The sequence below is a fragment of the Ranitomeya variabilis genome, chromosome 7 (assembly GCF_051348905.1).
Source record: "Ranitomeya variabilis isolate aRanVar5 chromosome 7, aRanVar5.hap1, whole genome shotgun sequence".
In the NCBI taxonomy this organism is placed as follows: Eukaryota; Metazoa; Chordata; class Amphibia; order Anura; family Dendrobatidae; genus Ranitomeya; species Ranitomeya variabilis.
In genome coordinates this window covers 227642718-227658914 of record NC_135238.1, presented here as the reverse complement: position 1 = coordinate 227658914, position 16197 = coordinate 227642718, and the positions used below count along the sequence as shown (strand labels likewise).

General features: G+C 41.8%; 1 protein-coding gene across 1 annotated transcript in view; it reads right to left on the bottom strand.

The window, feature by feature from the left end:
* The window catches only part of NXPH2 (neurexophilin 2), a 96794-nt gene that overhangs the window by 33111 nt on the left and 47486 nt on the right, over positions 1-16197 (bottom strand). The gene's annotated exons all lie outside the window — the stretch shown is intronic.

The following is a 16197-nucleotide window of genomic DNA, read 5'->3' as shown; positions in this document are numbered from 1 at the left end:
TAAAGTTTTACTAGTTCCTTTCCTCCAACCGTCACATTGAGGAATCACACTGGGGTGGATTTTTCAATGGCATTGTATGCAATAATACAAATTACACCACATTTTGAGCAATTTAGTAGTCATATTATACTAATTTTGCATCCCTAAGCCATCTGCCTGCTGGGCTTTGTACACACTAACATTTTGCATCTAGACGAGAAAAGTGGGAAACCAAAGACGAGAAGTGTGGAAGACCAAACATGACAAGAGTGGAAGACCAAAAACGAGACGAGTGGACGATCAGAGATAAGAATTGAAGACCAAAGCCAAGAAGAATTAAAGCCTAGAGAAGAGGAAATTAGAAGACCTGAGACAAGAAGAGTGGAAGACCAGAGATTATGACAATGGACGACCAGAGACGAGGAGAGTGGGAGACCAGAGATGAGAAGAGTGTAAGACCAGAGACTAGAAGAGTGGAAGACCAGATACGTGGAGAGTGGAAGACCAGAGACTAAGAAAGTGGAAGACCCGAGACGAGGAGAGTGGAAGACCAGAGACGAGGAGCATGGAAGACCAGAGATGAGGAGAGTGGAAGACCAGAGATGAGGAGAGTGGAAGACCCGAGACGAGGAGAGTGGAAGACCAGAGACGAGGAGTGTGGAAGACCAGAGACGAGGAGCGTGGAAGACCAGAGACGAGGAGCGTGGAAGACCAGAGTCGAGGAGCGTGGAAGACCAGAGACGAGGAGCGTGTAAGACCAGAGACGAGGAGAGTGGAAGACCAAAGAGGAGGAGAGTGGAAGACCAGAAACAAAGAGAGTGGAAGACCAGAAACAAAGAGAGTGGAAGACCACAAAATAGCTAAATGGACTATGCCTGCTCTTCTAATTCATGCAAATCTTTTTCAGTCCTAGACTGAAACTTTGTGGTGAGACATGGAGGTGCCAAAGAGCTCATCCCCTCATGAAGACTGGCAGTTTTGATGAATCCGGGCTTTAAAGTCTGATCCTCGCAGGCATAAAATGGCATTAAAATGTACCATCTTACAGCCTTTTAAAATCGATCCAATTCTCCCCCATTATTATTACTAATGTTATTATACAATATTGAATATGACGAGTAATAGTGAATAATGTAATATAATTTATTAATAAAAATAATACAAACATGAACAATAAATATGAAAAGGTAAAAAACATCTAAAATGACATCTTAATATAGCCAAATCAGTTCTCATGCTTCGCACTGACGAGGGCCAACAGCCCGAAACACCGTGTCTGCGAATTAAGATACTGATTTGGCTTTTATCCTAAGTCATATTGCACGACTCGTTAGAGGGTTGATTGTGACTTGTAGGATCGCTACTTCCAACAGGTGGCGCTATAGAGTAAAGTCCTCTTTTTTTCAGCAGAGGCAATTTGCATATCTTAATATCTACTTACCTTGTAATGTCTTCACATCCTGTTCCCCACAGATGTGTCCAGACCCCAGAATTCCAAGTGTCGGAAGTTCATAGACCTCCATATTGGGACACCCAAGTGATGAGTGTCTCAATATGGAAACTGCTGGTGGTACCAGCCTCTTACACCGTACCACCAGCGGAACACTGTTGCACCACACACACACTGTATACGCCGTACGCACCACATACATACACACACTGTATACACCATACGCAGCCTCTTGCGCGGTACCACCAGCAGAACACCCTCGTGAACAAGCCGCCGCCGGGATCAGCCGAATGATTCACAAACCGCCGCCATCTTTGTACAGGAGGAGCGCATGCGCAGTTTTAATGTGACCGCTGCTATCTGTCTGATCGCAGACGGGAGAAGTCAGCACATGGGGGAAGAGAGAGTGGATAGGTGGATGAGCACATGGGGGCGAGAAATTCTCAATGCTGCAAAGCCTGCCCCCATCGCGACATCGGGCCTCCATCTAGTACATATATATTTATATATGGGTGACCTTTTTTTAGTAGTCACTGTTACCTTATGTTCGGTGCCTAAATTATTATTATTGAATAAAAATTGCAAATTTTTTGAGGGGGACTCTGGCTCGCTAATCCTAGATGAGTATTGTTCCAAACATATTTTTTAAAATAAAACCTTTAGATCAGGGACTAATGAATACAGGAATAATCGCCAAGAGATTAGTAGCCTTTAATTAAATGAGTTTTATATAAATGTGGTTACTGAAGCCTTAAGGTATAAAAGACTCCTGGCCTGGAACAAATCCGTATTCTAAATGCAAAAAAATGTACAATGGGTTGATATCCTCCAGCATAGAGAAGACCATTTGTTCCTGATGTTACTGAACATAAATTCCAGGGCTTTTCTGCAATAGGAGCTATAGGCGGTAAGTAGAACTTTTATTCTGGTATGGTGATAAATATTCACCATATTACATTACTGATCCTGAGTTACATCCTGTATTATACCCCAGAGCTGCACTCACTATTCTGCTGGTGGAGTCACTTTGTACATACCGTATTTTCCGGCGTATAAGACGACTTTTTAACCCCCGAAAATCTTCTTAAAAGTCGGGGGTCGTCTTATACGCCGGGAATCGTCTTGTACGCCGGTGTATATGGTGGGTGGGGAGGGGGAGTGATCCTGATGACGAGGGGGCGTCTCACAGGAAAGTGAGTAATCCCCATTACCTTATCGTAGCGGTGCAGCGTGGGGGTGTCAGTGCTGGGAGCGGCGGCGGCTGCTGTGTTCTGGTGCGGCGGCTCCTCTTCTGTGTGGGGCCTCTGTGCTGTGGGGTGGCGGCGGCAGCGGCGTATCTTTATCCAGTTGGGGCTCCTCCGGCATCTCCTTAGCCCTGGAGGCCCCGCCGCAACTCCATCGGTGCAATGTGGTGGCCTCCGGGAAAATGGCCGCTGCTCAGATTCAGATCTCGTGTCCCGAGATTTCGGGACGAGATCTGAATCTGAGCAGCGGCCATTTTCCCGGAGGCCACCGCATCGCACCTATTGAGCTGCCTCCGGGAAAATGGCCGCTGCATTGCACCAATGGAGTTGCGGCGGGGCCTCCAGGGCTAAGGAGATGCCGGAGGAGCCCCAACTGGATAAAGATATGCCGCCGCCACCGCCACCCCACAGCACAGAGGCCCCACACAGAAGAGGAGCCACCGCACCAGAGCACAGCAGCCGCCGCCGCCGCCACTCCCAGCACTGAGACCCCCACGCTGCACCGCTACGATAAGGTAATGGGGGATACTCACTTTCCTGTGAGACGCCCCCTCGTCATCAGGATCACTCCCCCCCCCCCCCAAAAGGCACATATTCACCGGCCCTATAAGACGACATAGGGTGTATAAGAAGACCCCCGACTTTTAAGAAGATTTTATATTTTAACTGGTAAAGTTGGGGGGTCGTCTTATACGCCCAGTCGTCTTATACGCCGGAAAATACGGTACATTACATTACTGATCCTGAGTTACATCCTGTATTATACTCCAGAGCTGCACTAACTGTTCTGCTGGTGCAGTCACTGTGTACATACATTACTGATCCTGAGTTACATCCTGTATTATACTCCAGAGCTGCACTCACTATTCTGCTGGTGGAGTCACTTTGTACATACATTACATTACTGATCCTGAGTTACATCCTGTATTATACTCCAGAGCTGCACTAACTGTTCTGCTGGTGCAGTCACTGTGTACATACATTACATTACTGATCCTGAGTTACATCCTGTATTATACTCCAGAGCTGCACTCACTATTCTGCTGGTGGAGTCACTGTGTACATACATTACATTACTGATTCTTAGTTACATCCTGTATTATACTCCAGAGCTGCACTCACTATTCTGCTGGTGGAGTCACTGTGTACATACATTACATTACTGATTCTGTGTTACAACCTGTATTATACTCCAGAGCTGCATTCACTATTCTGCTGGTGCAGTCACTGTGTACATACATTACATTACTGATCCTGAGTTACATCCTGCATTATACCCCAGAGCTGCACCCACTATTCTGCTGGTGCAGTCACTGTGTACATACATTACATTACTGATCCTGAGTTACATCCTGTATTACACTCCAGAGCTACACTCACTATTCTGCTGGTGGAGTCACTGTGTACATACATTACATTACTGATCCTGAGTTACATCCTGTATTATACCCCAGAGCTGCACTCACTATTCTGCTGGTGCAGTCACTGTGTACATACATTACATTACTGATCCTGAGTTACATCCTGCATTATACTCCAGAGCTGCACTCACTATTCTGCTGGTGCAGTCACTGTGTACATACATTACATTACTGATCCTGAGTTACAGCCTGTATTATACTCCAGAGCTGCACTCACTATTCTGCTGGTGGAGTCACTGTGTACATACATTACATTACTGATCCTGAGTTACATCCTGTATTATACTCCAGAGCTGCACTCACTATTCTGCTGGTGCAGGCACTGTGTACTGTATGTATATATATATATATATATATATATATATATATATATATATATAATGCTGTGCAAATTAATTGGGACAAAGCAAAAAACACATTTTTGAATATTTAATAATAAAATGTTATAATGCACTGCTACATACTAATTTTAGTAAGAAGTATGTCCTCCTTTAGCAAATATAAGATTTTCAATGCATTATTGCATTAATTCTACCAAGTTTTTGCATAAATTCTTCAATTCTTCATCATTGAACCACACTTGTATGGCACTGTTTATCATGCGTTCTTTGGTTGTACAGTCCATTTTGCCAACACGTCTCTTCACAATGCTCCACAAATTTTCTATAGGATTTAAGTCTGGTGAATTGCTAGGCCAGTCCAGCACTTTTGCTTTATTTTCTTCCAGGAATTTTTTCACACACTTGCTATTGTGGCATGGAGCCAAATCTTGTTGGAATGTCCCTTCAAATTTACGCATGAATGGTGCAATAAAATGTTTTAAAACGTCTATGTATTTGGATGAATTCATCATACCATCAACAGGAAATAAGCTCCCTGTACCATCAGCTGCAAAAAAAGCCCCAAAACATCAATTGTTGAGGATGTTTTACAGTTTGATGACTATGATCAGCTCTCAATGGATCATTTTTGGTTCTTCTAACAACACTTGCTCTGTACCCTTGAACAAATAGATGGGTTTCATCACTGAAAATTCCCTTTTTCCACTGGCTAGCTGACCAAGATTTATATTTTTTTGCCTATGCGAGTTGTTTTGCCTTTATTGGAGATGTCAAAAGTTGTGTTTTTCCTGGCTTTGTTGCCCTCCAACCAACTTCCAATTATTTATTTATATTTAATTATCTATATATTCAGCCACGGCCGAAAGTGTTGGCACTCTTAAAATTGTTCCAGAAAATGAAGTGGAAGCATTTCTTCTTGAAAATTATTGCAATTACACATGCTTTGTTATGCACATGTTTATTTACTTTCTGTGTATTGGAATAATACAAGCAAAACAGAGAAAAATAAGTCATGTTGGACATAATTTCACACAAAACCCTAAAAATTAGGCTGGACAAAATTGTTGGCACCTTTCCGAAATGGTGAGTTATCAGCTTTATTTCAAGCAAGTGATGCTCGTTCAAACTCACCTGTGGCAAGTAACAGGTGTGGGCAATATGAAAATTACACTTGAAACCAGATAAAAAGGGGAGAAGTTGACTCAATCTTTGCATTGTCTGTCTGTGTGTGCCACACTAAGCATGGAGAACAAAAAGAGGAGAAGAGAACTGTCTGATGATTTGTGAACCAAAATTGTTGAAAAATATTAACAAAATCAAGGAAAGAAGGCCAACTCCAGAGATCTAGATGTTCTTTTGTCCAGGGTGCTCACTACATTACGACCCAAAATCCTTTGATAATCTTCAGATTTCATGTTGCCTTGTACATAGTCAGGGTCCCCAGTGCCAGAGGCAGCTAAACAATCCCAAAACATCTTTGAACCTCCACCATATTTGACAGTAGGTGCTGTGTACTTTTTTTTGTAGCCATCATTCTGTTTTTGGTAGACAGTAGAATGATGTGCTTTACCAAAAAGTTCTATCTTGGTGTCATCTGTCCACAAGACACTTTCCCAGAAGGAATTTGGCTTACTGACGTACATTTTGGCAAACTACAGTTAAGCTTTTTCATGTCTGTGTCAGCGGTCAGGTCCTCCTAAGTCTCCTGCCGTAGTGTTTCATTTCATTCAAATGTGGACAGATAGTTTGCCCTGACACTGATGCATTCTCAGCCTGCAGGACAGCTTGAATTTCTGTGGAACGTGATTGGGGCCGCTTATCCACCATCCAGACTACCTTTCATCAATTTTTCTCTGTTATCCACTGCCAGGGAAATTAGCTACAGTGCCATGAGTTGTAAACTTATTGATTATGTTGTGTCCTAGGTCATGGGTCTTTCAACAGGATAATGTCCCCAAACATATTTCAAGAAGCCCCCAGAGATGGGTGAAAACAAAGCTCTGGAGAGATCTGAAGTGAAGTGGCAGCAATGAGTCCGGACCTAAGTCCCATCGAACACCTGTGGAGAGATCTTAAAATTGCTGTTGGGAGAAGATGCCTTCAAATATGAGAGACCTGGAACAGTTTGCAAAAGAAGAGTCGTACAAAATTCCAGTTGAGAGGTGTAAGTTATTGATGGTTATAGGAAGCGATTGATTGCAGTTATTTATTTCAAATGGTGTGCAGCCAAATATTAAGTTGAGGGTGCCAACAATTTTGCTTGGCCTATTTTGGGGGTTTTGTGCGAAATTATATCCCATTTGCCTTTTTTTTTTTCCTCTGTTTTTTTTTTTTGTGTTGTTCAAATACACACAAAAGGAAAATAAACAGATAATTGCAATAATTTTCTGGGAGAAATACTCAATTTTCTGGAACAATTCCTAGGGTGCCAACACCTTTGGCCATAAGTGTATATATATGTACATGCAGCATTCCAATCAGATATTACTTTTTATTAAGCCAAGTGGTAAAGTTCTGATCCCACAACCTTTCTCAAACCATATAATGTATATATATATATATATATATATATATATATATATATATATATATATATATATATATATATATATATATATGTGTGTGTGTGTGTGTGTGTGTGTGTGTGTGTATATATATATATATATATATATATATATATATATATATATATATACATACATATGTATATACATTATATATGTCTTGTGGATAGATGACACTAAGATAGAATTTTTTGGTAAAGCACATCACTCTACTGTTTTCCAGAAACAGAATGAGGCCTACAAAGAAGAGAACACAGTACCTACAGTCAAATATGGTGGAGGTTCAAAGATGTTTTTGGGTTGTTTTGCTGCCTCTGGCTCTGGGTGCCCTGACTATGTGCAAGGCAACATATACATATATATTTTACATTAAATATAAACATGATTTAATTTGTTTATTTTATTGCATTTTTTATTTATATGAATCATAGAAAGCTCGAACCTCCAAGTACGATCAGCACCTTTACAGCGCAGAAGTTGCACTGTGCATGTACAACAAAACTTGTGACCATTGATCAGACATAATTAATGTTATACTTTATTGACCTCTGGACTGGCACAAAGTTATGACAATGAGTCAGGTCAATTTTTCCACCGCAAAGAGAATTTGGAATCATTTTGTGAGTAGATTCCCCCTGAGAAGCGTCATCATAAAACGTGAGCGGTTTACATAAACACATTACGGACAAGGTGACTGTTGCATTAATCCGACAATGGCACAAAATGCGTCCTCGCAGTTATGTTTTTATTTCATCCTCCTCTTTGCCATGCAAGCAAAATTACATTCAAAGCCGATGAAATGTGTTTAGCTGGGAAGGGAGAGGGGGATTTGTTTCAGCGCAGAGACACTGAGGTTTGCTGCAGATGTTACTCTGGGAATACAAAATGATTGTATATCAATGTCTCAGACAGGGAACGTTCAGATGCCCTGTGGATTTCCATCTCTCAGATGTTACTCTGTTCCCTGGGTGCCAATAAATACACAATAAAAGACAATAAGAAATAGGTCCTCGTCAGGACGGCCACAGTTACAAAATATTGAGTTAAAAATTCCGTATAAAGAAAAAACAAAATAAAAAACGTTTTCTATTTTATCTCTTTGGGTTACTTAGTTTGTTGGCTTAGAAAAATTCTTATATGAAAGCAGATTTTTTTCCTCTAGATTTCACAATTCAAACTATATACATGATTAAATAGATATCAGACCTGTGAGGCTGGTGTACTTACACTGAAAATCAACTTTAGAATGGCTTTATAATTAGTGATGAGCGAATATACTCGTTACTCAAGATTTCCCGCGCACACTCGGGGGTCCTCCAAGCATTTTTTAGTGCTCGGAGTTTTAGTTTTTAGCGCTCCAGCTGAATGATTTACATCTGTTAGCCAGCATAAGTACATGTGGGGGTTGCCTGATTGCTAGGGAATCCCCACATGTACTTATGCTGGCTAACAGATGTAAATCATTCAGCTGCGGCAATAAAAACTAACACTCCGAGCACCCAAAAATACTCAGAGGACCCCCGAGCATGCTCGAGAAATCTCGAGTAACGAATATATTCGCTCATCACTAATTATAATCCTAATCTTAAATGAACTATTTAATCAGCTGTTTGTGTTTAACCCCTTAACGACCGTACTTAAACCACAGCGCCGTTAATTAACGGCGCTGTGGAAAAAGTGAATAGCGCCCCCCAGAGTCGGATTTTCTCTGGGGTCTCGGTTGCCGAGGGTAGCCGAGACCCCAGAGAACATGATTCGGGGTGGGGTTTACCGACCCCCAAGTTGCGATCGCCGGTAATTAACCGTTTACCGGCGGTCGCAACAACCAAAAAAAAACGCGATTTGCCATTTAATTTCTCTGTCCTCCGATGTGATCGCACATCGGAGGACAGAGAAATTGGGTCCCCGATCGCCCCCGATAGCCCCCCAATACTCACCTATATCCCCCGGTGCTTCTCGTGGCTCCCGATGGGCGCCGTCATCTTTTTCCAGGGAAAAAATGGCGGGCGCATACGCAGTGCACCCGCCGCCCGGCACCCGGAAGATCTTTGGGGTCTCGGCTGCCGAGGGCAGCCAAGACCCCCAAAGAACATGATCGGGGTCGGTTTTTACCGACCCCTGTTTTGCGATCGCCGTAATTAACTGTTTACCGGCGACCGCAAAAAAAAAGCGATGTCATTCTCTGTCCCCTGATGTGATCGCACATCAGAGGACAGAGAAATAGGGGGATTCGGGGACCCTGTTATACTTACCGGTGTCCCTGGGTCCTCCTGCTTCTTCTGCTGGCCGCCGGCTTCTTGCTCCGGTAAGAAAATGGCGGGCGCATGCGCAGTGCGCCCACTGTGATCTGCCGGCCGACAGAGGAAGATTCTTCCACTTGTTTTATTTTGGTCACTGTGAGATCCTATCACAGTGATCAAAATAAAAAAAATAAGGGAAAAAAAAGAGTAAGGAAAAAATAATAAAATTAAAAAAAATATATGAATTTCTATTTTCCAATTAGGGTTAGGGTTAGGGTTAGGGTTAGGGGTAGGGTTAGGGGTAGGGTTAGGGGTAAGGGGAGGGTTAGGATATGTGCACACGTAGAATGGTTCTCTGCGGATTTTTCCGCAGTGGATTTGATAAATCCGCAGAGCCAAAACGCTGCATTTTTCCTGCGGATTTATCGTGGATGTACCGCGGTTTTTGTGCGGATTCCCCTGCGGTTTTACAGCTGCGGTTTTCTATTATGGAGCAGGTGTAAAACCGCTGCGGAATCCGCAGAAAGAATTGACATGCTGCGGAATGTAAACCGCTGCGTTTCCGCGTGTTTTTTTCCGCAGCATGGGCACAGCGTTTTATGTTTCCCATAGGTTTACATTGTACTGTAAACTCATGGGAAACTGCTGCGGACCCGCAGCAAAATCCGCAACGTGTGCACATAGCCTTAGGGTTAGGGCTAGGGATAGGGCTTGGGTTAGGGCTAGGGTTAGGGCTAGGATTAGGGTTAGAGCTAGGGTTAGGGTTAGGGTTGGGGCTAAAGTTAGGGTTAGGGTTGGGGCTAGGTTTAGGGCTAAAGTTAGGGTTTGGGCTAAAGTTAGGGTTAGGGCTAGGGTTGGGGCTAAAGTTAGGGTTAGAGTTGGGATTAGGGTTTGGATTAGGGTTGGCATTAGGGTTACATTTGGGATTAGGGTTAGGTTTGGGATTAGGGTTAAGGCTAGGGTTGGGATTAGGGATAGGGGTGTATTGGGATTAGGGTTAGGTTTTGAGGTTAGGGTTGAGATTAGGATTAGGGGTGTGTTGGGTTTAGGGTTTTGATTAGGGTTATGGTTAGCTTTGGGATTAGGGTTAGGGGTGTTTTGGGGGTTAAGGTTGTGAATAGGATTAATGTTGATTAAGGTTGGGGGTTAAGGTTGTGATTAGGATTATGGATCGGGTTGGGATTAGGGTTAGGGGTGTGTTGGGGTTAGGGTTGGAGTTAGAATTGGGGGGTTTCCACTGTTTAGGTACATCAGGGGGTCTCTAAACGCCACAGCCAATTTTGCGCTCAAAAAGTCAAATGGTGCTCCCTCCCTTCTGAGCTCTGCCATGCGCCCAAACAGTGGTTTACCCCCACATATGGGGCATCAGCGTACTCGGGATAAATTGGACAACTTTTGGGGTCCAATTTCTCCTGATACCCTTGTGAAAATAAAAATTTGGGGGCTAAAAAAATCTTTTTTGTGGAAAAAATATTTTTTTTTTATTTTCACGACTCTGCATTATAAACTTCTGTGAAGCACTTGGGCATTCAAAATTCTCACAACACATCTAGATAAGTTCCTTGGGGGGTCTAGTTTTCAAAATGAGGTCACTTGTGTGGGGTTTCTACTGTTTAGGTACATCGGGGGCTCTGCAAACGCAACATAACGCCCGCAGACCATTCTATCAAAGTCTGCATTCCAAAACGGCGCTCCTTCCCTTCCGAGCTCTGCCATGTGCCCAAACAGTGGTTTATCCCCCACATATGGGGTATCAGCATATTCAGCATAAATTGCACAATAAATTGTGGGGTCCAATTTCTCCTGTACCCTTGTGAAAGTAAAAATTTGGGGGTGAAAAGATCATTTTTGTGGAAAAAATATGATTCTTTTTATTTTCATGGCTCTACATTATAAACTTTTGTGAAGCAGTTGGGGGTTCATAGTGCTCACCACACATCTAGATAAGCTCTTTGGGGGGTCTAGTTTCCAAAATGGGGTCACTTGTGGGGGGTTTCTACTGTTTAGGTACATCAGGAGCTCTGCAAATGCAACATGACACCCGCAGAACATCCCATCAAAGTCTGCGTTCCAAGCGGCGCTCCTTCCCTTCTGAGCCCTGATGGGTGCCCAAACAGTGCCCCCCCTACATATGGGGTGTCAGCGTACTCAGGACAAACTGGTCAACAGATTTTGGGGTCCAATGTCTCCTGTTACCCTTGAGAAAATAAAAAATTGCAGGCTAAAAAATCATGTTTGAGGGAAAAAAAAGGATTTTTTATTTTCACGGCTCTACGTTATAAATTTCTGTGAAGCACTTGGGGGTTTAAAGTGCTCACCACACATCTAGATAAGTTCCTTAAGGGGTCTAGTTTCCAAAATGGTATCACTTGTGGGGGGTTTCCACTGTTTAGGCACATCAGGGGCTCTCTAAACGCGACATGGCGTCCGATCTCAATTCCAGCCAATTCTGCATTGAAAAAGTCAAACGGCGCTCCTTCTCTTCCAAGCTCTGCGGTTCGCCCAAACAGTGGTTTACCCCCACATATGGGGTATCGGCGTATTCAGGAGAAATTGCATAACAAAATTTATGGTTAAATTTCTGTTTTTACACTTGTGAAAATAAAAAAATATGGTTCTGAATTAAAATGTTTGCAAAAAAAGTTAAATGTTCATTTTTTCCTTCCACATTGTTTCAGTTCCTGTGAAGCACGTAAAGGGTTAATAAACTTCTTGAATGTGGTTTTGAGCACCTTGAGCGGTGCAGTTTTTAGAATGGTGTCACACTTGGTTATTTTCTATCATATAGACCCCTCAAAATGACTTCAAATGAGATGTGGTCCCTAAAAAAAAATGGTGTTGTAAAAATGAGAAATTGCTGGTCAACTTTTAACCCTTATAACTCCCTAACAAAAAAAAAATGTGTTTCCAAAATTGTGCTGATGTAAAGTAGACATGTGGGAAATGTTATTTATTATGTGTGACATATCTCTCTGATTTAAGGGCATAAAAATACAAAGTTTGAAAATTGCACAATTTTTAAAATTTTCGCCATATTTCCATTTTTTTCATAAATAATCGCAAGTAATATCAAAGAAATGTTACCACTAATATGAAGTACAATATGTCACGAAAAAACAGTCTCAGAATCAGCGGGATCCGTTAAAGCGTTCCAGAGTTATAACCTCATAAAGTGACAGTGGTCAGAATTGTAAAAATTGGCTCGGTCATTAAGTACCAAATTGGCTCTGTCACTAAGGGGTTAATCATATCAGGGACCCATTTAATATGAAAACAATGAAAATTAAACTAAGTGCTGTTCTAGTGATGTCAGTGCCGCTGCTCCCGGAGGTGTTATCGGAGCATGCTCAGGTGCTAACCAAGTGTCTTCAGCATGCTCGAAAAATATGTTGGTAGTCCCCGCGCCTGCACATCTCATGGCTGTTCGACAGCCTTAACACATGCAGGGATTTCCTAACAAACAGGCAATCCATGCATGTGTTACGGCTGTCAAACAGCTGCGAGACATGAAGACGTGGGGACTCCCAACATATTTTTTGAGCATGCTGAAGACACTTGGTTAGCATACGAGTGTAGCTCCGGCGTCCCTGCGCGTCACTTCTCTCCTTTGGCAGGGATGTCGATTCATGAGTCAGCAGCTGTGACAGGTGGTAAAAACTTTACCTCCGGTCACAGGCGTCGGCTGATGGGAATACTCCTCCCAGGAGCCTACACCTTGGGTCGCTGATGAAAGCGTGAGCAGGCGCAGCTGATAGGAGTATTCATGAGATGGAGCCTGCGCCATAAATTAAAATAAAAAAAAGGCGTGGGTTCCCCTCAATGTTTGACAACCAGCATAGCAAAACTGACAGCTGCGGGCTGCAACCCTCAGCTGTCAGCTTCAGCAAGGCTGGTTATCAAGAATAGAGGGGTCACCACACCGTATTTTTTAATTATTTACATAAATAAATTTAAAAAATGGTGTGAGGGGGCAACCAGTTTAGCTAAAGCAGACAGCTGGGGGATGGAATTCTCAGTCTGGTAAGGGGCCATGGACATTGCCCTCCCTAGCCTAAAAATAGCAGCCCACAGTCACCCAGAAAAGTCCCATCTAATAGATGCGCCAATTATGGCGCTTTAAGGGGCTCTTCGCACTGGCAAGTGGGGTTATATTTGTGGGGTTGATGTCACCCCATCTCTTATATTGAAGCATCTAATGAGGGTGTGAAAAGCTTATGGTGATGTGAGGTGGACCACGGCCTATTGTGATTGATACAAATAGAGAAATAAGCAACAGCACACCTAAGCTACTGTGAACAGGTGCCAACCAAAAAACACATCGAAAAACTATAAGGTTGCACCATAAATTATTAAGAATGATTACTGTAGAACATTGAAACTGCATTACTGCCATAGAAAATGGAAAAAAGAAAAAACACTATAAAATGTAGGTATGAAATGTTAATCTGCAAAGTTGCTATAAAAAATTACAGTAGAAAAGAAGGTACTGTATTTTTCGGATTATGAGACGCATTTTTTCCCCCCAAATTTGAGGGGGAAATGGGGGTGCGCCTTACAATGTGGATATACCTTACCAGTCGCGGTGGAGCAGGGTCCCAGGGTTGCAGCTGGAGGAGGCAAGAGTGGAGCGTTGCTGCAGGCCGCAGGATGGGATGAGGGGGTGTTCGGTGGTGCGGGGGCCCTGCCGACATTTTGTGAAAGCCCAGAGCCCCCCACACTTACATGGATTACTATGCAGTGGACTCCGGGAAAATGGCTGCCGGGGGCGGCGCATGCGCAGATGGAGATCTCGGCACCAAGATCTCGGGAGATGTGATCTCAGCGCTGTTTTCAGCACCTAATGTCTACTGCTGTGAATTAAAGGGTCACTTCTTACTGTTCTCCTGTCTGTGATGATAATGCAGTGACTGTGCCGTATACACTAGGTGTAAGATCAGCAATCTAAAAATGATTTCTACCAATAGGGAAGTCTTTTGGGAAGGCTGGACTGTGCGTTCCTGAAAACCCCTTTAACTTATTTCCACATCCAGGACCTATTCTGGATGTCGTTCAAAGCAGGAAACAAAAGCGAATCCCTGAGACATCACACTGTTCCCCGGCAGCGACTGCTGATACAATTACATTTATTACATACACATGATCACTGAGGTGTTGGCTGCACAGTTCTGGGATCTGTTCCTACAAGCACGCAGCATTTCTTCTGCCCAGGAGGTCCTGCAAACAGAATGGTTTAAGCAGCATCACTGGATCCATTACGGGGGACACCGGGACTGTTCTCCAAGACTCCATCCCCAATGTGCAATTAATAATGACATCAACATACACAATTAGTTAGGATTATATTGTGCATCTGCTGTAAGGAAACACACTACAGATATAACACAAGAGACAAATATATTTATATAACCTGTCTGCCTATAAGAGGCAGTATTATAGTAGTCATATTCTTGTACATAGGAGCAGTATTATAGTAGTTATATTCTTGTATATAGGAGCAGTATTATAGTAGTTATATTCTTGTATATAGGAGCAGTATTATAGTAGTTATATTCTTGTACATAGGAGCAGTATTATAGTAGTTATATTCTTGTACATAGGAGCAGTATTATAGTAGTTATATTCCTGTACATAGAGGGCAGTATTATAGTTGTTATATTCTTGTACATAGGGACAGTATTATAGTAGTTATATTCTTGTACATAGGGGAGCAGTATTATAGTAGTTATATTCTTGTACATAGGGGCAGTATTATAGTAGTTATATTCTTGTACATAGGAGCAGTATTATAGTTGTTATATTCTTGTACATAGGGACAGTATTATAGTAGTTATATTCTTGTACATAGGGACAGTATTATAGTAGTTATATTCTTGTACATAGGGGCAGTATTATAGTAGTTATATTCTTGTAAATAGGGGCAGTATTATAGTAGTTATATTCTTGTACATAGGAGCAGTATTATAGTAGTTATATTCCTGTACATAGAGGGCAGTATTATAGTTGTTATATTCTTGTACATAGGGACAGTATTATAGTAGTTATATTCTTGTACATAGGGGAGCAGTATTATAGTAGTTATATTCTTGTACATAGGGGCAGTATTATAGTAGTTATATTCTTGTACATAGGAGCAGTATTATAGTTGTTATATTCTTGTACATAGGGACAGTATTATAGTAGTTATATTCTTGTACATAGGGACAGTATTATAGTAGTTATATTCTTGTACATAGGGGCAGTATTATAGTAGTTATATTCTTGTAAATAGGGGCAGTATTATAGTAGTTATATTCTTGTACATAGGGGGCAGTATTATAGTAGTTATATTCTTGTACATAGGAGCAGTATTATAGTAGTTATATTCTTGTACATAGGGGCAGTATTATAGTAGTTATATTCTTGTACATAGGGGCAGTATTATAGTAGTTATATTCTTGTACATAGGGGCAGTATTATAGTAGTTATATTCTTGTACATAGGGGCAGTATTATAGTAGTTATATTCTTGTATATAGGGGCAGTATTATAGTAGTTATAATCTTGTACATAGGAGCAGTATTATAGTAGTGATATTCTTGTACATAGGGGGCAGTATTATAGTAGTTATATTCCTGTACATAGGAGCAGTATTATAGTAGTTATATTCTTGTACATAGGAGCAGTATTATAGTAGTTATATTCTTGTACATAGGAGCAGTATTATAGTAGTTATATTCTTGTACATAGGAGGCAGTGTTATAGTAGTTATATTCTTGTACATAGGAGGCAGTGTTATAGTAGTTATATTCTTGTACATAGGAGCAGTATTATAGTATTTATATTCTTGTACATAGGAGCAGTATTATAGTAGTTATATTCTTGTACATAGGAGCAGTATTATAGTAGTTATATTCTTGTACATAGGGGCAGTATTATAGTAGTTATATTCTTGTACATAGGGGCAGTATTATAGTAGTTAT